This window comes from Protopterus annectens, chromosome 2.part0 (assembly GCF_019279795.1).
Source record: "Protopterus annectens isolate FY-2018-M chromosome 2.part0, PAN1.0, whole genome shotgun sequence".
Lineage (NCBI taxonomy): Eukaryota > Metazoa > Chordata > Ceratodontiformes > Protopteridae > Protopterus > Protopterus annectens.
This window is the reverse complement of record NC_056728.1, coordinates 206,721,181-206,748,877: the sequence shown is the minus strand read 5'-3', so window position 1 is coordinate 206,748,877 and position 27,697 is coordinate 206,721,181.

The following is a 27,697-nucleotide window of genomic DNA, read 5'->3' as shown; positions in this document are numbered from 1 at the left end:
CATGTATTGGTAGCAGATTTAAATATGATTGTAGACTCTTTTTTTTCTAAGACCCGTTGCTCCTACAAGTATTGGAACTATCTGGGTAACTTTCTTCCACATTGTTCTCATTTTTGCCTGCAAATCCTGATATTTGACATTGTTTTTGAAGTAAATACTATTTTAAGCAGAACCTTCAAATGTGGAAACGTCTAATATTTGGTTAGTAGCCAAATGCGGTTGACAAAATGTGGTAGCCATGGGAACAGCAAGCATCTTTACAGAAATGGCATTTTCTGCTCCTTCATACCAGTACTCTTGTTGTACGGCATTATATAGGGTCATGTATATTTTTAAAGCTCTATATTTTCACATTCTGTTGCATGCAAGACAATTGCACTTCATAACTACTAGCACGCATCATTTTACATTTTGAGCCAGTGCATGTCCATTGTGGAATGTGCATGGCCACTTCTGGATTTACATTTCCTCAAATTTTCAACAGCAAAGTTTTGGATATCCACAGATATTGCATTCCCTTCATATTAGTAAACATGATCACAATAAAGGTTGCATAAAGCAAAAAAAAAAAAAAAAAAAAATACACTTAGGGAATGGCAAGGGAAAGCAGCATCTGTTGGATCTATCCAAAGCTTTACTGTTGAATATAATAAGAAAAACGTACACAGCGCACGTAAATTGCAGGTCGGACAAGTCATTATTTTCTTTGGGGTCTGTTTTTTTTCTGGAGTATGTTTTGATAAATTCAGTACCTTACTACCTGTCATGTTTGCCTATTTTTCTTAGCATACCTCCCAACTGTATTCACAGAATGAAATGAAAACTCCTGCTAATGCTGAGTGTTCTAATAAGGTCCAATCAATATGGCATTTATGCTAATGAAGCTACTCATTGTCACTGTTTGTAAATAATGCAATAGCAATTCTGTTACCAATATATGCTATAAGCAGACATACATGGTACTGTGATCACAAAGCATGTGAGATTGTTTGTATATACTGCATGTATACACCTGCATCACCAACATGCAGTGCTATATCCTTTCTTAGTGCTGTGGTGCAGCACTAAGGCTGTATAGTATTTCTGTTATGAAGCTCTGCATTGCTCAGCCTGTGATCCACAAACATACATCTGTGCACATGGGGCTTTTGTATTGCTCTACAGGTGGATCTGAGTGAGTAGCCATGGATACTTTGGGTATATCTGAATGCAGGGTTCAGCATGGTGTGCAAGGCTTTGTTGTTCTTTCTGTTAATGAAATTTGAAGAGCCCATGCTAAGGCAGTAAGATGCTTCCTTGCAGAAAGTAGACATCTGACAAGAGGTTCCTAGGATAGTGAGTAGTGCCATTTGCATTACCCATTTTAGTAAGCACTGCCAGCTCTGGCACAGTGATCTAAGGTAGCAATACTTTGACCTATTTTGTCATTGGGAAGTGGTTAGAGAGACTGAGCTAAGCAGGCAGTGTAATATCTTTTGTATTGTCTTCTTCTACTGTCTTCTCTCCTTTACTTATATACCTAGTATTGACAGTTTAACAAGACTTGATAACACAGAAGGAGTGAGGGACTCTGTCAGAAGTGAAGTGTGCATGTTAACTTTTCAAGCCCACTATACAGCTGTGTTTGTGTTTTGTAGCAAAACCATGCAATGATTTTTCCTATTGTGCCATGCTACTGCCAAGAAGGTTGTGAAAGAAGTTGTGGTGAGGCCAAGAACTAGTGTTGGGGCCACCCTTTCCTTCAGGCTGCAACACCTGTTGCTTTTTTGCTGGGACACCTGAGGCTACCTGGATGGGTCACTAGTGCCCTTTGTGGCCATTTCTCAGGAGGGAGTAAATGCTAGTCTTCTGAAAGTTGTCTGGGCAGGTCAGCCTAGGTCTTGCTGGTGGCAAATGTTGTGCAGTGGCAATTGGATATCTGCCTTAATTTATTTTTTTTTAATTTCTCCAAATCTTTTTGGTTTCTAATACCATGATGGGAATGGACCCCATTACTAAGTCAAAGTATGATTAAAGTAAATGAGATTACTGTTATTTCAATCTTGGATGTCAGCCAGAAGTGCTCTTTGCAGCACCCACAATGTGCCCATTAATGACTCCTTCAACAATTCATACAGGTTTACGTGGATAGGTAATGCCTTCTGTGTTCAGTGGACTACTACCAATGTGGTAATTCATGGGAATTGGGTTTTTCCTAAAGTGGATGACAACATCTTTTTTGGCATTAAGCTTAAGGCCATGGTTCTGACACCAGTTGTTGGTCTCAGTGAGGCCTGTCTGTAGGATGTCAACATCACTTAGAGAGTTAATAGCTCCTAACTTGGAATCATCTGCGAACTTTGTCAGCCAGAGTCCTTTCGTGTTGGCCTGAACTTTAGAGAAGTAGATACCAAGCAGGACAGGACCCAGGACCGAACCCTGTGGGACTCCATTCTAGTCCTTTTCAACTCAAGTTATTTCCTCCTCTTCTTGAGGTGCTAGAGCCCTAAGCAATTCCTAGAACTGTTGTGATTTCTCTCCAGTCATCTTCTATATCTTCAGCCTGGTCTCTGTTGACTGTGGAAGCCTTGTTTGACCACTGCTTGCACCTGATTGTGGCAACCAGTGTTTTTTACTGTTTGCTTACTGTTTCACTGGGGATGCATTTACAATCACTGATTGTACCCCATTGTCCTTTCCTTAGTAGAAGGAAGTCCGATACTATCAAGCCATTTGCCAGACAGAAGTCTAGAGTGGCCTGTCCATCTGTATTCTTACTGCCCCACCCATGTGGACCCAGGCAGTCCTCATATCTTATTCTATCTATCCTGATATGTGCATTCAGGTCAGCCATTATCAACACAAATTCCTGCTGTCCTGCTTTATAAAGCATGTCATTGCAAAGAATACATTTCCTCTCATGCCAGCCTCTGTTTCTCAGCTTTCCTCTTGGGCAGCTGTTATTTGTGGTTCCCCTGATTTTCATCGAAATTATTTTTTCACATCTGTTCCAAGTGTTTTACAAGTCTATAAATAGGGCTCTTACAACTGTATAGATACATTTATTATCATTTTGGGCAGATGTCAGTTTGCATGCAAAATTTAGTTTCTTGTATTTTATTACATTAAATACAACATTGACTAATTATATAAAAAATACTTACATCATTTTCAGTTTGTGGTAAGAGAAGCATGAGTCAATTGGTTTTGCATGTTAATTATTCTATAATTGCTACAGTCATCCTTTGCTTTCTGTTAAATGTTTCTGATCTTGGACATACTGGGTTAAACAATGGGTGCCAGCAAAGGTGAAAATGGTCATATCCAACTTGATGAGGTGCTAAGTGCATTGGTTGCTGGTTTGCTATTATAGGTTCATAGGTTTATACTAGGCTATCTGCCCTAAGGCATTTATAAGCCTAGCCCAAAGTTTTGTGGCTTACGCCACCCCTTATATGAAAAAATACTGTGCCCATTAGTTTGTTGTGCCTCTGTCCAGCAGTGACACAGAGATGATTCCCGGGGTAAACCTACGTTCGCCCATCCACAGGTCAAGATTTCTCTTGAACAGAGCCAGCGAGGTGCTCTGCCTCACATGGACCGGGATTTTATTCCACAACATAGGGAGTCTCTGAGTGATAAATCTATCCCTCCAGCACGTCCTATTTATATCCGTGCTAAGGTTTAAGTCGCTTGCTCTAGTGGTTTTGGTGGATTTGGATTTTTTGAGGTGGAGCATGTCCATTAATTCCGGGTTGGACATGGCCTCGTATGTCAGGCACATGTCACCTCTGAGCAGATGGTATGCGACTGAATAGAGCTGGAGTTTCTTCAATCTGGCAGCATATGGACTTTCATTTCATTGAATGAGACATTTAAATGCTGAGCCGTTAAAAATGTCTTGTGCATTTAAATGTATTAACCAGTGTAATCTAGTCATGCATTCATTACAAAGTAGTAAAGTCAGATATTGTCTTGGTGCATCATGTGGACAGACAAGGCTTGGCTTAATTGTTTGGGGGTGGGTATGCTGTGGTATGAAATGTGTGTCGCTCTCTACAGAATTCTGCTTAGTTGTGAAACTCAGTCATAAAGGAAGGTTGGACAAGAGGTTAGTGCAGCATTTATTAAATTAATAGTTTTTTTTTTAAGAATTTTATTATTTCTGGTTGGTGACAATGGGATTATAAATGACTGTCACTGTTTGCTATAGGTGACTTGAATTTTGTAGTTAGTTTTGCAAATAATGGCAATATTATGCTGGTTAAGATGTTCTTTAAAGTCTGTGTAAGCCTGCTGGAGAAGGAGTTAACTTGGGGAGATGGCTGTTCGAATAATTAATGGGACTTGTTTAGACTACACACTTGTACATTTCAGGTAAGTGAACATTTCTATGTTTGGGAGATTTAGATTTAAACTGCATGTTATTGATGACATCTCATGTTTGGTTTCATTACTGGAGAAATTTAAATGTGCAGTATGTGATGTACTTCTTGTTTCCATGTTGCATGGTTTATATAGTGTAAAGCTTTGTATTATAGGTTTAATTCTTTACAGGTTGCTCATTTTCCTTGACTATGAGTGCAATCATTTCACTGTGTGTTTGTGTTAATGAAGGAGTGTTATCTCCATTGCTAAATGGCTATTTTTCAACTGATTGCTTGGTGGTATGGTTTTATAGGAGGTTTACCATGTTCTTTTTGCTTTGCTCTGCAGGGTTTAAGCCCTAATAAGAAGATACATTTAATTTCTTAAGGTTAGTGTGGCTTATTAGTTATGTATTTTTATACAATATTTATTGTCTTTTCCTTTTATGGATAGTGACAATGAGTTCAGAATTAGTTTTGTTGAGGGGTTGTGAAAACAGAGTTGTCACTTTACCTCCTGGTGCTGTATGTGAAAGTGATTATGACCATGTTTTATTGCTCAGATACTGGGTAGGTTTTCCTGCTGTCTCAAAGGAAACAATGGTGCACTTCACACAAGAACATGGATGGTTTCCTTTTTTGTGTTTGAAATAATCTATCCCATTTGGTTATAGACTGCCCTTACATGTCCCATTTTTGATAATTACATGTTACCCCTAATGAGAATGACTGGGATCATACCATAGGTAATTTGAATTGGGCCATGCCTAGGATAAAGCAGTGGTAATCTCCACGTGAAGTACCTCGCACTCTGTTCTGCGCAGCTTTGGGCATGGAGTGGGCGTAATGTACATGATTGGCAGGGTGACCGTACATTATTGGCAGGGTGAACTACCGTGGAGCATTGGTCAAAGGATAAGTTACTGTAGTTCAGTCAAATGATAACTTACTGTAGTTCAATAAACTGCATTATGCAGCATCGGTAACTTTATTAATTATTTAAGATCAGTAAATCTGTATAACAGTAAAACAGGCATATACCCAATAGCCACTCCCGCACTGTAAAAAGTCCAAGGTGTAAATAAATTTAAAACAAGCTAATCCCAGCAGCCTTTTATCCCACCAATATTTTTTGCTTTGTCCAAAATCACACCCCATAATAGCACAGTCACACACACAGAACACTGAAAAAAATATAATTTCTGAATTTTATTAGTCAAAGTTTTGATGTGGAATATTTCAAAGAAAAAAAGGAGGCAATATTACTTTACAACACCAAACCCTATAATGAAAGTGTAAAACATCCAGTAATGTGCATGCTTTGAAGATAAATAAATGCTGCGCAGCTCTGATATTGTTTTGGCTTTGGCTATGAAACATTGCGACACTACAACTTTTACCAAATGCAGTTCAGAAATAACATTTAAGAAAAAGATCAGTCAAACTACATCCTTTAGAAGTTTTTCTGATTATTATCTGTGCCAGTACTGTGTCTTGTGGCTTAATGATTTATTTAATGCAGATTTTAAACTGTACCTAACTGCTAAATGTATAATACATACCTGCAACTGCAGTTTTGCCTTGTGTATGGGGGTCATGGCTTAAGGGGTACTATTCTGTATTAGTGCACCACCATCATTGACTATAAAACTGAATAAATATGATTTTGTTCTGTATTTGGGAATGGCTCATAGATTCATTTTTGCCTAATTCTTTACAGTTTTAATTACTTTGTTAACTCAGTATACTGACAGCTCAGTGGTAACTTTTTTCAGCCCACGTTGTACCAGTTGTGCTGTGCATTCATTGTTTTAGTATGAATTTTAACTCTTTTTCAAGCATGGTTGTTTGACTCAAGTGTGTACCTAAGCATCATCAACAGAAAATGCATCAGGAGATGATAGGTTATGACAAGCTGTGCTTAGTAGGTGTGGCAAACAAGTTTTCTGTGTGTGCATTTGTTTCTGTAAAATGCTTCAGATTAACGCTACAATTCAAACGTTTGATTGTTAGACAGGAGCCAAATAAATATTCATGCGTGCTTGGCCAGGAGGCGTGTTCGGGACAGGATTTGCGACTGTGCATCCTGCGAGGTACTACACTTGGAGATTACCAAAGTATTTAGGAGCTGCATCTGTCCATCAGTACTGTATGGGGCAGTGTGTATGTACACTTGTGTGTGTGTGTGTGTGTGTGTGTGTGTGTGTGTGTGTGTATATATATATATATATATATATATATATATATATATATATATATATATATTGCATATATGCATGTGGGTATGTACATGTGTATATTATATGTAAAATACACATACACACATGCATGTAGGTGCTTAAAAATGGTCTTCATGTGATCCAGCTGGGTATCCACCAGATAACATAAAGGTTTACAGCTAACATCTTGAATTTGTCAAACAATGCTTGAGTGGGATATTGTGTCAAATGCCCTGGCCAGATCAAGGTAGGCAGTGTGAAACATTTTGCCCTCATCCATTGTTTTGGTGACCTTCTCAAAAAAGTCCACCAGGTTGAGTAAGCAAGAGCTGCATTTGACGAAACCCACCTGGCTTAGGTCTAATGTCTGTAGGTTTCCTGTGCCATTATTGATCATTTCCATGATAATTATTTCCATGGATTTGCATATGACTAGTGAGATTATGGGGGCTATAATTTTGAGGGTCTGTAGATGGCCCACCTTTGGACAGAGGGATGACTATTGCTGCTCAGCATTCATTAGGCATGAAGCCTTTTTGGTGGCTACATTTTAAATATCAATCCAGAGGGCCTGATACATCATGTTTCATGCCTGGGCCCATCAATGCATTGTTCTTGGCCTTACATCAGACATTGAAGACCTGTTCCTAGTGATAGCAGGGCGGTTATATTTGATATTTTTAGAAGGAGATTGAGAAGGAGAGAGGGCCAAAATTAGACCAGAATTTGTCTGCCAATAGTTTTTTACATCTTCTGGCTCAGTATATGTGGCTGCATTAACAATGAGCTCTGCACACATTTGTGTATTGTCTTTCAGGTTACCGATAAAGCTACAGTATGTCTTGTGGTTGTCCTTGGTCTGGGAGGCCAACTTTACCTCAAATTTGGCTTTGGTAGACATTATTTTTACACTGAGTAGTTTAAGTTGAGAGTGCTTTTATCCTGCGTGGTGGTACACCTTTTAATTTTTGCCATGATTTTCTTCCTTCTGTTATAGAGCATCCCAATGTTGTGATTTCACCATAGTGACTTTTTTTTTAAGTTACTTCTGTACTTATACTTAGTGAGTACAGCTTCCTCTATGCAGCTATTAGCATACCTGTATAATGTTTCTGTGAACAGTTGTCCAGAGGCAGCAGAGTTCTCAGGGTTTGTGAGGGGCTTGAAATGTTGTCACATTATCAGGTAACAGCATGTATGGGCCTGTGAGCCTTAGAATAGTGCCTGAACATTCTAGGATTAGCTGGGTTTCTGGGTTATATTTTTACTTCAAAGGAGACCATCTTGTGGTTTGACCATTCCACAGAGGACATTACACTAAGTGATTTGCAGCATTCTCCCATATTAGTGAGGACAAGATCCGATGTGTTTGTGCTCCTGGTCGGCATAATCATAGAATCATAGGAGATCATAAGCGATTACTAGACTATTGCCCCGGAGGTCATTTTTGACCTAGCCGTTTAAACCCAATGTAATACAGTAGAGGTACTAGTCATTACCCAAGATTGCATTTAGTTCGTAGGTTCATAGGTAGGTACTAGGCTATTAGCCCTAGGGCCTATATAAGTCATATGAATGTAACTATATTATAATATATATATATATATATATATATATATATATATATATATATATATATATATATATATATATATATATATGTAGACATACTTATCTATAGATGTATGCATATGTGTGTGTGTATATATATATATATATATATATATATATATATATATATATATATATATATATAGCATATATATTCCTTATATTATAGGCTATATAAGCCTAGCCAAAAAAGGTACCCTGGCTTTCACCACCCAAGAAAATTATTTTCCTGTGCCCCTGTCGAGTAGAGCCCCCAGACACGTGATCTCCGGGGATATATATATATAGTGACACAGGAAAATAACTTTCTTGGGTGGTGTAAGCCAGGGAACCCTGTGGCTAGGCTTATGTAGGCCCTCGGGCCGATAGCCTAGTACCTACCTATGAACCTATAGGCTGTTTGTTCCAGAGTATGGGAAGTCTCTGGGATAGGAATCTATCCCTCCAGCATGTTCTGTTTATTGTGGTGACAAGGTTTAGGTCCCTGGAGCGTGTAGCTCAGAGGGATTGGGATTTCCCTAAATGGAGCATGTCCAACAGCTCTGGGTTTGACATAGCTTTGTATGTTAGGCAGAGATCGCCTCTGAGTAGGCGATATGCGACGGAGCAAAGCTGGAGTTTTTTGAGACGGTCTACGTAGGGCATCTGTTTGAAGCTAGTAATCCTCTTTGTGAGGTATTTCTGTGGCCTTTCCAGTTGTTGTAGATGTCTTATGAGATACATACCAATAGGGGCATTGTACACTATAATGGGGTCTAATGAGTGACGAGTAGAGGAGAACAATAACCTCTTTTTTCATGGACGAGAAACCTTTTCTACATTTATAATTGCAAAATTTAAAATACAAGTCACATTTATATGCCATTGTTACACATTTTAGGCTTTGTTCAGATTTCCTGCACTAAGAGTTTAAGAATTATGACTTGTGGTCTGATTTGAGGATAGAGGACCTTAAAGTTGGTGGGGTGCAAAACTGACCCATATTGGTAATGACCAAATATCATTGCTCATTTCACTGTCTGGTTTCATTGACATTTTGTATTGTCATTAATGTGTATTTATTGATATGCCACGATACCATTTTTTCCAGTGACATATTATCTCATAATTACAATATGATTATTATCAGGATGCAAAAGGCCATCCATGCCTACCTGAACAAGTACAATTTTCCTCTTCTACCTTGCACATTTTACTGATTACACTAATAGTTTGGTACTTCCCAAAGGAAGCAGTAGACCCTCCATTTGAATAGGAATCACTTTGGATATTTGTTATAGCTGGTAAACAAACCCTATAGTAGAGAATATTGTACAGCACTAGTAAAACTTCCTGAGATGTTATTTGAGGCCTTGGAGCTACCGTTCTTTATTGTGCTTATCTAGTTCTTCATGAGGATATGATATAATGATGGTTGCTCTCAAAGCCTAGTATAGTATTGAGGTTTCCAAGCTATAGCTGAATGTCTTTGTATATACGTATGTCATCTGATTTGGAATTTAGTAAACCACTGATTCCTATAACACTGCAGTGGTAGGAGTTCTTGGTTGACTGAAAATATACCACCTGTATTCGTATACTTACGAATTTAAATTATAATGTCACTATATTTATAGATGGGCATGTATATGGTTTTATTGGCTACTCCCTGTCTACTGCCCCCAATGCAGTATGCACAATGTCTAGGAATCTTGCCACAGGCAGCAATTTAATTTTGCCTTATTTCAGTTGCATTCAAGAAGCTTAATCTGTTCCCAGCTACTGTCATTTTCAATTTTGTGACAATGAGCTTGTCATGTCAGGAGCTTGCACACCAAGACTGCCTAAAATATTGTTGAGCTCTGAGGGGTAATCTAGTTAAAAGAATAATGCAACATCTCTATACAGGGAAGAATATTAGACTGGCCAAACCATGTTAGGAAAATGCCCATGCACTCAAAAGTAAATAGTATGACATTGCATAAATGTAATGTAGATGCACTCCATACAGCTGCATAGAATGTAATCACACAAGCATGTCTTAGCCCAAGTAAGGTGTACCTTATTTAAAGAGAAGCTTGTTGTTAATCAGACTACTACCTTTTCCTACATTCCACTATAACTGGTTTTGGTTATCTGGGCCGGTGTTAGCATTTTGAGGGCCCCCAGCAAATGTTCTAGTACAAGTATCATCCTGTGAATGCCACACCTCCCAAGAAACTTTTTAGTTTGTGCTGCAAACTTTTAGGAGTAGTACACACAGACAGACCTGTAGCTACAAGCTCTTAAATTACAACAGGCCTATATACCACACTTTGTTGACCTGTCTAACAAAGGGACACTTACAGTTACTGGAATTTAGTTGTAACAATGATATATTACAACAACTGTATGTAAAGGTCTGGACTTAAATGAAGTGATGACTAGGCCTACTGTTTCAACACCCCTCGCACACCCTCCAGTCCTCTCCTCTGACCCCCCCCCCCATTTTGGGCTCCCCATACCATGCACATTACTTTTTTCTTCCTTTTCTCACATGTTGCCTTACTCTCAGCTTTTTCAGGAAGTCATACCTTTCTACATGCTTTGAACAACAGACCCCGGGAACTACCGCCCCATTAGCCTGACGAGCCTCATCTGCAAGGCCATGGAACGTATCATCATGGAACTCATAAACAAAAGCACTGGAGATCTCCAAACTCTGGACCCCGCACAGTTTGGGTTTGTAAAAGGCAGATCATGTCTCCTAAACCTGATAGACTTCTTTGAAGTAGTCACTAAAGCCATAGATGAGGGTACTGTGGTTCACACAGCCTATCTAGATCTCGCCAAGGCGTTCAACACCATCCCCCACTCTGGAATTATAGATAAACTCACTAAACTAGGTATAAATCCCTATGCCACAAGATGGGTTACCAACTGGCTTACTGACAGAACCCACACCGTGAAAGTAGCAGACTCCAAATCAGACTTCAGACCAGTGACAAGTGGAGTACCACAGGGTTCAGTACTGGGTCCTCTCCTGTTCGGTATCTACTTCTCTGAAGTACAGGCTAACACAGAAGGTCTTTGTCTAACTAAATTCGCAGATGACTGCAAACTAGGAGCCATAATTGAAACTCCTAATGATGTGGACATCCTACAAAAGGGCCTCACTGAGAAAGATGCCTGGTGTCAAAGACATGGTCTCAAGATCAATGCCAAAAAGTGCATTGTCATCCCCTTTGGTAAAAACTCTGTACCCATGAACTACCACATAGGCGGTAGTCTACTTAACACCGAAAGTGTGATAAGAGACCTTGGGACACAGGTGGACAGTAGTCTCTCCTTTGATAATCACATCACCACAGTGGTCAGGAAATCCTTCTATGTGGCACACCTCATCACAAAAGGTTTCTCATCCAGAAAAAAAGAGGTCATTGTTTCCCTCTACTCATCACTCATTAGACCCATTATAGAGTACAACGCCTCTTTTGGTATGTACCTCACAAGACATCTACAACAACTGGAAAGGCCGCAAAAAAAACTCACAAAGAGAATTACTGGCCTCAAACAGATGCCTTATGCAGACCGTCTCAAAAAACTCCAGCTTTACTCCGTCACATATTGCCTACTCATAGGCGATCTCTGCCTAACATACAAAGCTATGTCAAACCCAGAGCTATTGGACATGCTCCACTTAAAGAAATCCCAATCCCTCTGAGCTACACGCTCTAGGGACCTAAACCATGTCACCACAATAAACAGAACATGCTGGAGGGATAGATTCCTGTCCCAGAGACTTCCCATACTCTAGAACAGACTACCTATCTTTGTCAAACAGAGCTCCTCATTAACACTATTCAAGAAAAATCTTGAGTTTTTAGCAAGGGGCTACTCCTTGACAGAGATTGATGCTACCATTGAGGAAGCATGGCTACAGAGGGACAATAGGTGTAGACCATATTTTAGTAACATAGTACAGTCTAATGAATCTGCTCCCATCAAGGACGATTTTAGAGTTGTTCTCCAGTACTCTAGCGATATTAATGAATTCACATCTATTATTAAAAGACATTGGAGGATATTACAGGAAGTACCAGGACTCATAGACAAAGTTGGAAATGCACCTATGTTCTCTTTTAGGAATAACCAATCTCTGAAACAACATCTTTGTAACAAAATGACTGCAACTAGACCTACCCCTTCCATGCGCACTGGCACTTTTCCTTGTAGACGCTGCACAGCATGTCAGTATATCCACACTAGCACGGTATATGTACACCCAGCATGGCACTTCACAGTCAGATGCCCTAGTTATGCTGATTGCCACACTACTAATGTGGTTTATTTTTAATTTTGCCAAGTATGCCATGCATATTACATAGGCAAAACAAACAGGATACTGAAGGACAGGATCCTTGAGCATAGGAGGGCCATCATTAATCAAAAAGAGACTAATTCCCTGGTGAACCATGTTAAACAGATGGATCATACATATACTTTTAGATTTTTAGCTATTCAGGTTATGCATGCCAACATCAGAGGAGGTGACACTGAAAACTATACTGAGAGTGCAGAGCAGAAATGAATACTTGTACTTAATGCTGAAAGACCCCCAGGCTTGAATGGGACCACATCCCTGAAGCCTTTTTTTAAGTCATGTCGACTCAAGCATTTTTAAGTTTAATATATTCATTCTGCATTTTACAAGTTTCTAACTTCTCACATCTTTATACTATTTAGAAGTTTCTTACTTTATGTAGTTCATACTTTTTTATCACACGTTTTAATACATTTTTAATACATTTTTCATTATATAGGCATCTATGAAGACTTTTTAATGGCTATACTCTTTTATATATGAAGATTTTTGGTGACTTTTTCAATGAATTTTCTTACATCATCAAAGTAAAACAAGACAAACTTTTAAAACCCACACGCGAGAGAAACACAATGAGAGCCGGCAACTACAAATAAACCTTATGTAATAAGTGCTTTCGGTGCGGACAATGCCTCACCTTCATCAGACCAGGTCTGATGAAGGTGAGGTATTGTCCGCATCGAAAACATTTATTAAATAAGAATTTTCTTACATATTTTTATATGTTTTTTATTGCTGTGGACCTTTAAGATTTGGGTCTTTTGTTATTGGTTTGTTCATATCAGCTGACAAGTTTGAAATGTACATGAACTGTAACTTTTAGTTGTTTAGTTGTCTGATGAAGGGATAGGAATTATTGTGAAAGCGCTTACATTTTTTATTTTTTATTCTACAAATAAATACAAGTTTGTTAGTGCAAGACTGGTGCATTTTGTTTGTTCTACAGTTCTGCTGATTTTGCACCTTTCCCCACCCTGAGCCATTTTGTTGGTTTCTGATTCAAATTTACCATCTTTATTTCATCATAAATTATAAACATACACCTCACTTAAACCAGGTATATGAACACTACTTGTTAACAGACTGTATATTTTGCTGCCCAATACGTTTATCTAGAGATAATATGTTTATAAAGAAAAACATTGACTGGAATTGTACTTTAATAAAGCATAGTCTCTGATGTTTGTAAAATTTATCCACTCTGAGCAAGTGGTACCGAATTTGTCAGAGGAAGGCACAGTGACAGCTGTTTCAAATGTAGTTCCGGACTCCTGACTGAAAATGTTTCGTCCTGCTTCTTTAATGACATCATACAGTTTAGATTGTAAGATTCTTTGTAAGACCAAGATCATAAAAGAAGAATTTCATGGCAGAGATTGTTAAGTTTGCATTATATGAGTGATGGAGCTTTATATAAACTAGATACTACCACAATGGTTTCCTATCAATAGGCCGACACACAAGTGGTCAAGTTCATCTGCACGATTCCTATATCCTGAATGTCAGAATGTTGAAAAGTGACATTACTGACTGTCCAAACATTACCCCCTTCTGAACCCATGGTAATGCTTGTTCCTGGGTCCAGATCAGTAGAGAGTTTCAAGGTCTGTTATTCGTTTCGGATTTGCCTGTATTTGGTATTTTGACTTTCATGGAATGGATTGAGGAATTGGTAGACTCAAGCACCTGTGTGTCGGGATATTGATAGGAAACCTACTACTACAATACACCATGGAAAAGTGAGGACAATTCATATGTTACCCAAAGTCAGAGATCTTGAAGGGATAGACACAGTGACCATACTAAAAACCACATCATCAATAAAATGGATGAACTTCCCACGATCCTGCCATACTGAGATATACATTTATTTTTATTTATTTCTCTTTGTTTACCAGGAAATTCTGACTGGGGTTTGTCCCATTTTCAGCAGAAGTCTGGGGAGAAAAGCTCCACAGATAAGAGCTAATACATTACATAAAAGAAAAAATATAACATAATATAGATAATACAGTGAATTATATGATGCCACATGACATAGGATAACCCAGTGTGTCTTCCATATACATTTGAGTTGTTGAAGCACAAGGTAGTTGATTATAGACAGATTTAACATTTAAGACTAGCTAACTTATCCAGTGAGATTTTTAGTTAGCATATGTAAAGATCGATAACACAGGAAGTGAAAGAACTATGCTGGAGGATATTTTTAAAGAAAAAAGAATTATAGTAGGATACTATATATGTAGAGGGTGGGATAGAGGGGAAGGTAAAAGCAGGCATGAAAGAAATAGCGATATCATTGATTTACTGGACTAAAGAAATGGGTTGTAGACTGGAGTGGAAAGAATGTAAAACTATGACAAAAGGAGTAGAGACCCATTTTTGGTGTTAGTATGTTGAAATCATTTCAGTGTAAAGGGAGGAAATTTTCTGTAAGTTAGAGTAAAGAAGGAGAGAGTTAACAGAGTGTAATTAGAAGGACACACTAATTTATAAGTTATATTTAGCTTTATAAATATGTCCCAGGATTCAATAAACTCTGTAAGCTTCACATAAAACTTACATGGAGTTTACATGTGTGCATGGTAGAGCGCATTGCATATTCAGGCCATGCAATGCATTTAAGTGAGGTTTCATGGCTGGTAACAGTGTTGCCGGCCAGAAAACCATGTAAGTGAACACAGATAGCACTCCTGTTTAAATCAGAGTACAGATGGTTCACAGTTTTGCACAGCATGCCACAATAATCACCAGGGCTTCACAGAGAGCTCTCAGTCTCTTAGTGCAAGACATCTGGACTAAGGCCAACATAATGGGGGCCAGTGACCCAGAAATAGGGACATATTTGACATATTTGCCAATAGAAATGTACTAGAATAACCAGCGTGCTTCCAAAGGATCTGAAGTATGAAACTCAGATATATGTAATATTGAGTCACATCAGTTCTGAGATCATCCCAGTGATATGGCAGAAAGCCACAAATTTGACATGAAACATATCTGGACGTTCTGTGAAAATCTGGATAGTTGAGAGGTATGATAATTATATGGTCCAAACACAATACAGGACAGTGTATCTCCAGTGCAGAGTATTGGGATATCCCATTCCTTGCATTCTGTACTGAAGTTGTGTAAATAATCTATAATGGTACATGGACTGCCATGTAAAATAAACACTCGGCATCTAGACATCTATCAGGGATCTGACATACAATTGGGGTAAGGGTACATATTGTGAAGCTGTGCAAACTGATTTACCTAAATATGAGTGTAATCTCAGCAGAGGTCTCCAGCAAGTGAAACACAGGTAAAGGCTCATGGACAACATTAAAGGAACCAACCACGATCATGGACAATATCAGAATAATACCACCAGTAATGCCATGCTTCTGATATAACATATGTGATTTAGAGTGATCAGAGATGATTCAGGACAAACACACTTGTACAACTATTATGATATGTCCACACCTCTGTGAGGGCAATCACACACTATCCTGGCACTGTAAGATCTGCTGGAGGTATTAGGAGGGACATGTATGTGACATTATGAGCAATACAGCCTAGTTGACTGGTGTGCATGTTATATATATATATATATATATATATATATATATATATATATATATATATATATATATATATATATATATATATATATATATATGGCACAATCCACATTGTCACGAATGTTATCCATGCCATTAATGTTGTCAAATACCTATGTATGTACTGTGTGCATCACCAAAACAGCTAGCACACATGCATTTGCTGTAACAACTTCATGGGGTTCCACACTATCAGAGAGTAATGTTTATACCACAAAAAGAATACATAGGTATGTCCAATAAGCTATGTGACAGCTCACTGAGACAAAGGTGGTAGGTGAAGAATGTGCATTGTACTCAGTTATTGGTGTGATGAAGGCTGTGAACTAAGGAGGTATTATGGCCTCTGATGTGGATGTCCTTCACATACATACCATCTACCCTGGGGCACAGGTCACATATCTATTGGTCTGACTATAGGGTGTGATGTCTACATTATACTTGGGTTGTGTGTTTTTTTTCCTGATGTAACAAATGTTCCAGTGTTTTCTTGTCATTGCTGATGTTGTCATGGCTATGGCAGCAATCTTTGGTGTATGCTGATACTCTTTGTATTATACTAATATCACAGTTGGAGTCAATGATTACCCAAAATCTGTAGTCCTTCAGGCAGCTGTTTGGACACAGGATGTGTATGTCATCTGTGATGTCCATCACTTAAATAATGGACAGGAAAGGGTCTAGCAGACAGCCCTGATATACGGACCTGATAACTGGACCTGAAATATAGGTCACTTCACACATTTCAGCATAGTGAGATTCCACGTATGTGATACACTGGTTTACTCACTTGTTGATATAGCTATTTATGGCCACATTTGACAGTGCTGACTGAATACCTAACTGTGGATTTATGTTAAATGCCTTGGCCTGGTCAAGTTCCACAGGATGATGGTGTTGTCATCATGCATGCCCTCTGACCTCTTTGAGGATATCTATCAGATGCAACCGACATGCTGTAGCATTAACAACACACACACGGGTCTGCTGCACACAACCGGGATATTACTAGTGTCCATTTAGAAAAGGTCCAGCATGACATGTTGGTCTACCTCACAGCTGAGGAGAATCAATATGTGTCTATACATGCATGCATCAGATGCTGTCCCCCACAACTCAAATAGATGCATGTTGACATACATCCTTCTACGAGAACATAGCCCATGTGGAGGGTGTACTGAGGTACGTATTCAACTGTATCAGGAAGGTGCATGTGCTGAGTCATGCCATAGGCAATTTGTGATGTTGTCACACCCCATTTTTTCTGTGTAATAGGCCTGAATGAAGCTAAGACAGTGCATTCTGCATATCTTGATATGGTCTAGGGTTCTGACACAATCTCCCATGCAGGTATCATTGAGAAACTCTCCCAGCTGGACATTAACCCTTATGTCATTAGATGGTTAACAAGATGGGTAACCAATGGCTCACCGACAAAACACATACTGTGAAAGTTGGTGAATCAACCTGTACCAGTAGAGCTGTCACCACTGTTGTACCCCAGGGATCTGTGCTTAATTCCTTTATTGTTTGGAATCCATTTCTCAACAATTCAGGCTAAAGTATATGGCCTTTGCCTTGCCAAGTTTGCTGATTCTTGCATATTGGATGCAATCATTGAGTCCAACTATGATGATAACATACTGCAGAAGGAGCAAACACAGACAAATGATTAGTGACAAAGCCACAAAATCTACAAATAAATGTAGAAAAGTGTCTTTATTTTGTCCTTATATAAAGTGAAATTCCATGCTAATTACAACATTGACAACAGTCATGCCATACTGAAACCCAGTAATGCAAGTGCTGGGAACACATGTAGATAGCAATATGAACTTTTACCATCAAGTGTCCACACTGGTGTTGAAAGCCTGTGTTGTGCACACCATTAGTCATGCCATCATATTCAGATCTTAAGATTGTATGACAGCAATGTACTTGAACCTAATCAGAACACTAATAGAGTATAATTCTCTGTTTTGCATGTACCTCACCAGACACATGCAACAGCTAGAGTGATTTTGTGATCAGCACTGATGACTGGCTCAGTCCATGAGGGACATGGGTGACACCCCAAGGGTATATTCACCCATCCAGTTGTCAAGGTTGCACTTGAATAGGGTCATTGAGTAGCACTGCTTCACTAGGAGATATATCTGTCTCCCCAGTATGTTCTGTTTATGTCACAGGCTAGGTTGAGATCCCTGGAGCAAGTTATTCATGTCCCATTTGATTTGCAGATGGCCAACATTTCCAGTAGAGCAGGGTCTGAGACTGCTCTGTAGGCCAGGCATAGGTCAACCCTCAGCAGTCTGCATGATAGTGAATACAGTAACAGGTCTTCCAGTCTTTCCATGTATGTCATGTTTTGCAGGTCCTGAATTCCCTCTGGTCACAAACCACTGTGATTTCTCTAGTTGCTGCAGGTGTCTGGTGAGGTACAGACAGAAGGGAACATTGTACTCAATTAGTGGTCTGATAAGGGTAGAGCACAGAAGAGCTATGACCTCCTGGTTCTTGGATATGATAGCCTTACTTATGAGGTGCGGAATGTAGAATCTCACCACTATGTGCACATAGTGATTGAAGTGTCGATTACTATCAACATGTGTTACCAAGTCTCACAATACTTTGCCTGAGCTTAGAGAGGTGCTGCATATATCATAATTAGCAGGGGTACTTCATTGGCAAACGGACAATGAGGATTTTTTTGCTTTAAGGTTCAGTTTGTGAGTTTGGCACCAGCCATTTGTCTGTCAGCCCCTTCTGTAATATGTTAACTTTGTTGGGGGACTCTACATGACTGCATGCAGTTGACAGTCATCTGCAAACTTGGTAAGCCATGGGTCATCTACCTTTGTCTGGGCTTCAGAGAAATAGTTTCCAAACCACTGAGGGCCCACCACATATCCTTGTGGTATTCCACTGGTAAGTGGTCTAGCGGTGGAGCTGCAGTCCCAAACTTTGACAATGTGTGTTCTGTCAATGAGCCAGTTGGCTATTCATCTAGTAATGTATGCATTAATCCCCAGATGGGAAAGTTTCTCTATGATACCTGAATGGGGGACAGTGTCAGTGGCCTTGGATAACTCATCATAGGTGGTATGTCCTGTAGTATCAAAGAAGTCCACTAATTTTAATAAGATTTACCCTTGACAAAACCAAAATGAGTTGGGTCAAGTGTTTTGAAGGTCACCTATGTCACGCTGGATAAGGTCCATGCTGATTCCTTCTCTAGCTTTGCAGATAAGGCGTTTTAGGCTTATGAGTCAATGGTTTTAGTTCTGCATGTTGTCAGATTGATGTGCATTGCATATCATACATTTGAAATTCATTTCTGTGGAGTAGGTGATATATGTGTGGACAAAGTACTGAGACACCAGTTTGCAGTGCTTGGGGGAGGCAACACATGGCTGGATTGTGAATATGTGACATATTGTTAGATAGGGCCTTCATTTTGTTATGTTTCCACCTGTAATTTCATGTCATAGACAGGAAATGGACAGTAAACAGCAGTATACATAATATTTACTTTTCCATGGCTTGGCAAGCAGCAGGTTTGCATGATGGTTGGCAAAGTGTTTGCGCATGTGGGATGCACATTTCTATTAATTTCCCTGTTTAAGCATAGTTAAGCATTGTGCAAATGCGAGCCACATTACTATAAAGTCTGAGAGTTAATAAAACTGAAATCTGGCAAGCCACCACTCTGTCACTAAGACCCAAAGCCAAAACGGTGAACAAGGCAGAGTGTACCAGATGATTAAATGGATACTGCATAAATGCTAGAGTCTTTTATACAGAGACTCTAAGCATTTTATGCCATCTCCATTTATTCATCTGGTACACTCTGCCTTGTTCAGTGTTTTGGGTTTTGGTTCTTAGTGATAAAGCCTGAGAGTTAGTACTGAGTCTATGAAACATACCTGCTGATTAACTGGCTCTGTGGCAGCAGGTGTAAATGCATTAACGCATTTCTTTTTGAGGCCAGATTATACTGGGCTCAAATTCAGGCGTATCTAATACTTTTAAATAAATATTGATAATGCAATGACATGAATTCTTTATAGTACATGTGTTTCTGTGTGTTTGTATAATGCAATGGGGATAAGTGGCATTGTATGGAGGTAACCACAGCATTTTGTCATCACTCACTGTCACTGCACATTGGTGTGTGATGTGCACCTCCATGCAAACAGAGAGACCAAAAAGTGAAGGGATCCATTGCTTTTTCTGCCACTTATGTGTGTTGTGTGTGATTCTATTTTTGACCAGATTAAAAGTATGAAAATGGGGTAGATTGGAAAGTGGTGAAATGGATAGCAAGCAGGGAGAAGAGCAAAAGGAAAAGCAGTACAGGAATATACAGGCGGGAGGTAGGAAAGAAACATAACTGCTCATTTATTTAACAGTGTAATGGAGAGCTATGTATGGGACTTTTTTTTGTGGGACAGGTGCACATTTTTTTTATTTCAAAAAGAGAGGAATGTTGGGGAAGGGATGTAGGTATGTCTTGGTCAGGTAAGCTGGGTAGGTAAGAAAGCAAATGCAAACATACAAGACAAACAAGACAAGAAACAGGGATGTAATGTGTACAACAGTTTGAGGAACATCATGATTGGGGTGAGGGAGAGGACAATGCAGGCTCATGGCTGTGAAGCATGGATATAGTGAGAATCGAGTCCTCACAGACTGGGCTGTCATCACTTTCACCTTATTCCACTGGAGGCTAGAGTGCTTGATGTCTCCTCCTCCTATGGACCATGAGGGAGAGCAACCTCTCTATCAACCGTATGTGTACACCAATGGTGTGGCGCATGACCCCACTCACCATCCCTAGCAACTCACTGCGCATGATGAAATCATCACCTCTGCCACTGCTCCCGGAGGGTACCACTTCACCAGCTTCCAGGGCAGTACTACCTAAGGATGCAGGTAGTGCAGGGGCAGTAGAAACAGTGCTGCCACATTGGCTCCCAGATGTGCTGGGCATTGGTGCTGGAGCTGGTGGAGCAGGGGCAGGCTGATCCACTGGGGCTGGCCTACCTTGCTGTGTTGTGTAGCATTTAGTGATGTGGTACGCATGGATGGCATGGAGACATTTTGATGACACCTAATAGAAAATAAAAAAAAGAGAGAAGGGTTGGGGGTGAGAGAAAAAAGAGATAACATTAGTGCCATTGATATGTGACATAGAATGCATTAATACAGCTCTTTTATCTGAAGTATTACATTTAAGAATACATCCTAACAGATGCACACTATACTACAGATTGCTGAAAGTAATTCTTGAAATATGCTTTTATAAGTGCACGTATGCATGTTCCAACTATACAGATTACAGTTTAGAGCAGGGCATTTGTGTCACTGGTATAGAGTTTTTAATTTAATGTAAATATTATTGAAGAAATAACAGTATTCTATAATTGTGAATTGTGGTATTGAACCTACAACCTCTGACTACAGTCTAATATTGGAGTCTTACAACTAGTTTGTGCTACAGACTAATGCAGGCATACTTGTTTTTACAGATGGGACATTCATGCTCAATTTAATACAATTCTATAAAATACCATAAAATCTATCCTTAACTTTTAATGCTACAATAACAGTTCTTTTCTTCTGCATATGTACAACTTGCTTCCCTCAGTCTCTCCAGTTGAGCAACATCAGCTTGCCTATTGCACTCACATTCACTGGCAGTTGGGGAAAGAACAAAAAGAAACAGAAGAGCATTGCACATACAAGTCTTGCCTATATTAAGCTTTCTAAGTCTTACAAGTACTCTCTTAATTTCATACTAACAGCTGTGAGATGTCCACAGTCTCAATTTCCTCCAATCAATGGTTGAGAGTATCCCCTTTTTCTCCTGTGTAAGTCATTAAAATGATGCCTACATTGCTATCCAGTGTATGGGATACCAGTTGCACTGGATACAGCCTGGGCTAAACTATTCCACCCCCTCAGACTTGCACTGGGAGCCATAATAGTCACCCTGCAGATGCCTTTGTCTGTGGTGCTTTATCAAGAGTCCAATAAACATGCTGGACTCCTGGACACCCCACCTCTGTGCCCCAAACCTGGCACCTTCATCTCTAATGCCAGCAATGTCTAACAGCCAAACTAGAGCAATGGAGATTGATGCTTTCCTGCCAATTCCAGTTATTACATTTACTGTTAGTGTGCAAACCTGAGCAATGTGTTTGCATGATGTTAAGTGGAGAGCAGCAGTGCCAAGCAAGGAAAAATTCAATAATTGAAATTTTAAGGTTAATTTGACACTTGGCCTTAGTTTGAGGGTTGTTTATGATGTAGCCTGGAAATACATATTGGAAATTGGAAGGTAACTTTTGGTGAGTTAAGTTTGTAAACATGCACAGGGGGGCATACATGTAATGATCTGACACATTTGTTTTTACTTTTATACACTGAGAAAATTGATTTTTACACTGTGGGAGTCAAACATAGGTATAAGGGACAAAACATTTTCTTCCACAGTGTTGATTTTCCATCTTTGCCACATAAAAAGTACTGTTTAGATATAGTCAGGAATCATACATAAATGCAGGTGACAGTATGAGCTGTTAGTATGTGTGTGACCTGAGAGGTTATTGGATATAGGTCTAATTGTGTATGTTTCTTAAGTAATTGTGAAGGCCATGCAAGTCCAGATAGCAGAATTATACTTACAGAACTATAGTACACAATATACCCTCAGTCATACATCTGAAAAACACAATAATTGTGTCTCGTCCCTCATAAATATAATTCATATCAGTTCCACTAGCTAAAGCATTATAAGTGAGAGAGAATATAATGGGAAGTGGAACAACAGTGCAAGTATATGGAATATCCTGTACTGGAACCCAGGACCATGTGTATGAAAGCCCTACACATTCACCTTTTGCCACAAGAATGCTGAAATAACACTTGTCTATTGTTCAGTTCATTGCTATAAACTGCATTGTCACACCAGTAACAAAAATAGTTGCAGACCCTGTATTAGAACCCAGGACTATCTGTACTCCAGCCCTACACTTACACCTGCTACCACAGCATTAGTTGCATGACATGCCCTAATTTACTAATAATTTTTAAGTTCTCTGTGTTAATCACTGTGTAATGCAGCTTAGTGGGTTTGCCCGGTGCCCATCAAACTTTATTGAATGTATCCAGTTTCAATTATTGGCTGTCTGGGTTTTGTCTTTGGGTGTTCTGTCTGCTTTCTGGGTGGGACAGTTGTCCAGTTTGTGCATTGCTGCAGTTCATGCAAATGAGATAAGCACAGCCAAACCTAACATTAATTTAACTCCATTTCCATGATTGTACTAAGTGGAGCATCGTGCAAACACTGGCCCTCCCACCAGAAAAAAAAGAAAGAAAAAGAAAAAAATGAACAAGTAGTTGAAATGAAGAAAAGCAATCTATGACATACACACTAGAAAATGTTGGTTCACATGAGACATTTCTAAATAGATCTGGATTTGAACTCTCACTCCAATAAGCCTTCAGAACACAGCAAGGTGCCTTATCCTTCTTTGCCATGCAAACAGCTTTGCGACAAGGAACTGAACTCAAAATGCATACAACCAACTGCAACATTATCTACAGTAATATGAAACCATACAACTGCTATTTGTACATTTATTATTTTTGGAGGTAGTACACTAAGTGATCACACAACCAGGTTATGATTATTGTGTACAAATATACAGCTCTGTCTTACCTCTCTGCCTTTTTTGGTCTTGGTCTATACCACTGGCCTTAAAAGGTGTGAGGATATTAAATGGTAATAATATCATATGCAGTTGCCAACAGATGAAGGGGAGGTTGGATGTCAATAAACAGAACCTGTGAATTACGTACTGCTTACTTACATTTTCAACCTTACATCTAACACTTTGTAAGTCTAACCTGACACACCCACTGGATGTAGGGCAGCCACCAGAGCAGTTGCATTTTTCTTCCTCCAACCAGTAATCATTCACAGTTTCAATCCATTAAAAACAAACACTGAGGGAGTGCCGGCACTATGTTTACATTTGCAACATGGAACCAAGTATTTGGGATTGACCAATTCTAATCAGTTCACACCTGATTTGCATCTTCATCATACTAACAACCCTGAATCTACACCATATAAAAATGCAACTGTGTAGCTAGGTAAACTGAATGTAAGGAGATTTGATTATGTGGAGAACACAGAACAGAGGGTATTACTTTTGAGATATATCTGCACAAAGGATTACTGAACTTGAGAAGGTATGCTTACATTTTGTCAGTAACATACAGCATATGCTGGAATGTAATTAAGAAAAATCTGAAACAAAGGTTTTTACAGAAGTGAACTGATGCCATGGGCATATTTGTCAAGGCATTTCACAGGTATGCATGACTGGCAATACCTTAAAATGTAATGTTCTGCAATAAATCTGTAGACATGTTTCAGCGACAGTTCATTTGATAGCACTTTTAGCTTTTCAGAGATGGTTTGTTAGCAAAATGTGTCATTAGCCTTTTCTTTTGGTGGGTGGGGAGGAAAGCTGCATTTCTGTTATGGCACAAACAAGACTATGTTGCTGTTGTTGCTCTCCTTTTTTTGCATCCAGGCTGTTGTTCATACTTCATATCTCTAGACTGGTTTATGTTTCTCCAGTGAGTAATAGTGAGATGCTACCTTTTCTGTTTTATCTGGGAATGGTTATTTTGTAGTTATGTGATACTTATGTATATTATCCTTCTGTGTTGTTTTTTAGGACTCCTAGGACTATACCACCCAGGCATCACAATCCCCAAAGACCACCCATCACTGATGCTGAAAAGCAGGTTATTGCTGACGGTTTTAGGCAGCATGATGCCTTCCTGCTTGAAAGGGGACAGGAAGATATGTCACCTAGAATGCAGTGGCAGATTGTCAAAGATGTTAATGCCATGGGTGGCCACAACATGACATATGAGCAGGTCTGCCATAGGGCTACTGACATGATTTCATCTGCATGGAGGAGAGCAGCTGCAGTGGGTTGTGATTGGATGGGTACAGTGAGGGGGGCCTGCTATACAGCCACCACTAAAACCAAATGAGGAGTTCCTGTCCACTGTCAGGGATCCAGACAGCTCCCAGGAAAGTGCAGAACAGCATGACATTGGCATCAGTGAAACTATTCCTGGGACAGCAAGCATGTCCCGGGAAGAGCTTCCAGGTAGGCTTTTGTATCTCATTTGTTGAATACTGTTGTATAGTAAGGCAATACATTACTTCTGTTTTACAATATATTTTTTTAGGGGGGATTGAAGATTGCTACAGTTAACAATGCATTCTGATGATTAGCTTAGGTTGGAGTTGTCATCCAAGTTCTTGCTGAAAGTGTAGTTAATGGACATATAAAGGGGTAAAGGTTTTACTCCCTGTGTTACTATTAATTGTGATGATTTATTTATTTATTTATTTTACATTTGTTTACCGGGATAGTCCGACTGGACACAGGTCCATTTTCAGTGGAGGCCCGGGGAAAAAAGCTCCAAGTATCTTTTACAATACAGTTCATGCAAGATACATACAGGGTCTTGGGCCTCCTGTGGAGGAAAGCTCCAAGTATCATTTACAAAATAGTTCAAGCAAAAAATACAATGCAGTTGCTTTGGTACACATAACACATTTTCATCTATGTAACAATCATCTCAAAATATCATGTGGGTCTAAAGTCATAACACAGAGGAATTGGAAAAGCAATGATTTTACATTCAGACAGTAATTAAAGTTGTCCATATAAATAAGATACAGTTAGCATTGGGATTGTTGGTATACTAGAGAGGTTGTAGATGTTAATTAATGAAGTTTATAGAGATTAGAAGTTTTGTTCCTTTAGAGGGGGTAGATGCTAGTTTTGTTGGAGAAGTTAGTAGAGTATTAGTGTGGCTTACCCAGGGGAGTAGCATGAACAGAGCTAATTGTTAGTATAGTGGTTTCTAAGGCTGCATTTCAATATTTTAGTCAAGGTAGTAGAAGTTATGTGGCCTGGAAGAACATTCCAAGTTTGGGCAATTGAACAGGCAAACAGAGATTTACCTGCTTCATTTTTGTGTCCAATAACTTTTATTAGGTTCTAGTTACTGGATCTTAGCTCTCTGGAGGTGATGTATGGCTGAATAAGATGTTGGAGTGCTGGTGTTAAATCTGGGTGGTAGTAGAGTTTCTGTGCTGTTGAGATTTGATTGAATAGTAGAGCACGTGGCAGTTTCAGCCACTTGAGTTGCTTTAGAGATAAACAGTGATGGGACTTATGTGTGGATTCTGTGGAAAACTTGGCAATCTTGTTATAACACAATTCCATTGTATTTAGTTATTTTTGGTTCAGGTTGGTTAATATGGGGGAGGCATAGAGCAGAATAGACAGGGGGTTGGTTCTAGCAATAGTAGCTTTGGTTTGTTTAGTCATAAATTGTTTGTTTCTATAGAGAAGTCCAAGTTTTTTGTTGACTTCCTTGATAGTCTGGGCTATGTGGATGTTGAATTTTAGCTGGTTGTCGATTTTTACACCTAGTAGTTTTGTGTGTGGTATAGGTTTTATTTGGATATCACCTTTGGCTATTAAGTTAAAGTTATCATTTAAAGGTTGGGGTCTTCCAGGTTTAAACAAGATCAGTTTTGTTTTGTTGGGATTGAGTAAATGTTTGATGTTGGTAAACCAGGTTTAGGCTTGGGAGAAGCTAGTTTGGGTAAGGGAGTGTAGTTTGCTTATCGTGGGGGTGGCACATATAATGGTGGTATCATCAGCATACTGCACAACTGAGGCTGTGGGTAGGGTTGAGGAGATGTTGGTGAAGAGGGAGAACAAAAGTGGGCCTAAGATGGATCCCTGGGAACTCCTATAGAAACAGGCAGTAATGGAGATAGTTTATCTTGCCATAGAACTGCTTGTTGCCTATCTGATAAGTAGTTGGTGAACCATAGTATAGTAGATGGCCATATGTTTAGGTTAGACATGGTTTGAAGAAGCATGCTGTGATTCACCATGCCAAAAGCCTTAGATAAGTTTGAGAAAATGGAGGATACAAATAGTCCTTTGTTCCTGTGTTGGTTGATTATGTTGGTATAAGAGACAACTGTGGTCGTGGTGGTGCTGTGTGATGATCTAAATCCATGTTGTGTACTGAAGAGGTGATTATATTGTAGAATTAACTGTATTAGCTGAGTATGCACAACCCTTTCCAGTATTTTGGGTAAGGGGGATAGGATTGCAATTGGGTGGTAGTTGGTCAGTTCTAGAGAGGTACCTCCTTTGTGAAGTGGAATGATGTGTACGATTTTCCACAAAGTGGGTACTTTGTGTTCAGATAATGATCTGAATGAGGATGGTACGAGTGAAAATTCAGTACAAAAACCACAACAACTCACTCGTTGAGACCCAAATGAGGGTATGAGTTGACAGCAAAACAGAGTTCCAAATAAAGTAGTTCCAAATAAGGTAGTTCCAAATGAAGTAGTAATTGTAGAAAGGCAGAAGCGTTATTATTAAACAACTTTGGTTCTACATCATTGATTCCGTGTTTTATCTGGTTATACTGCCT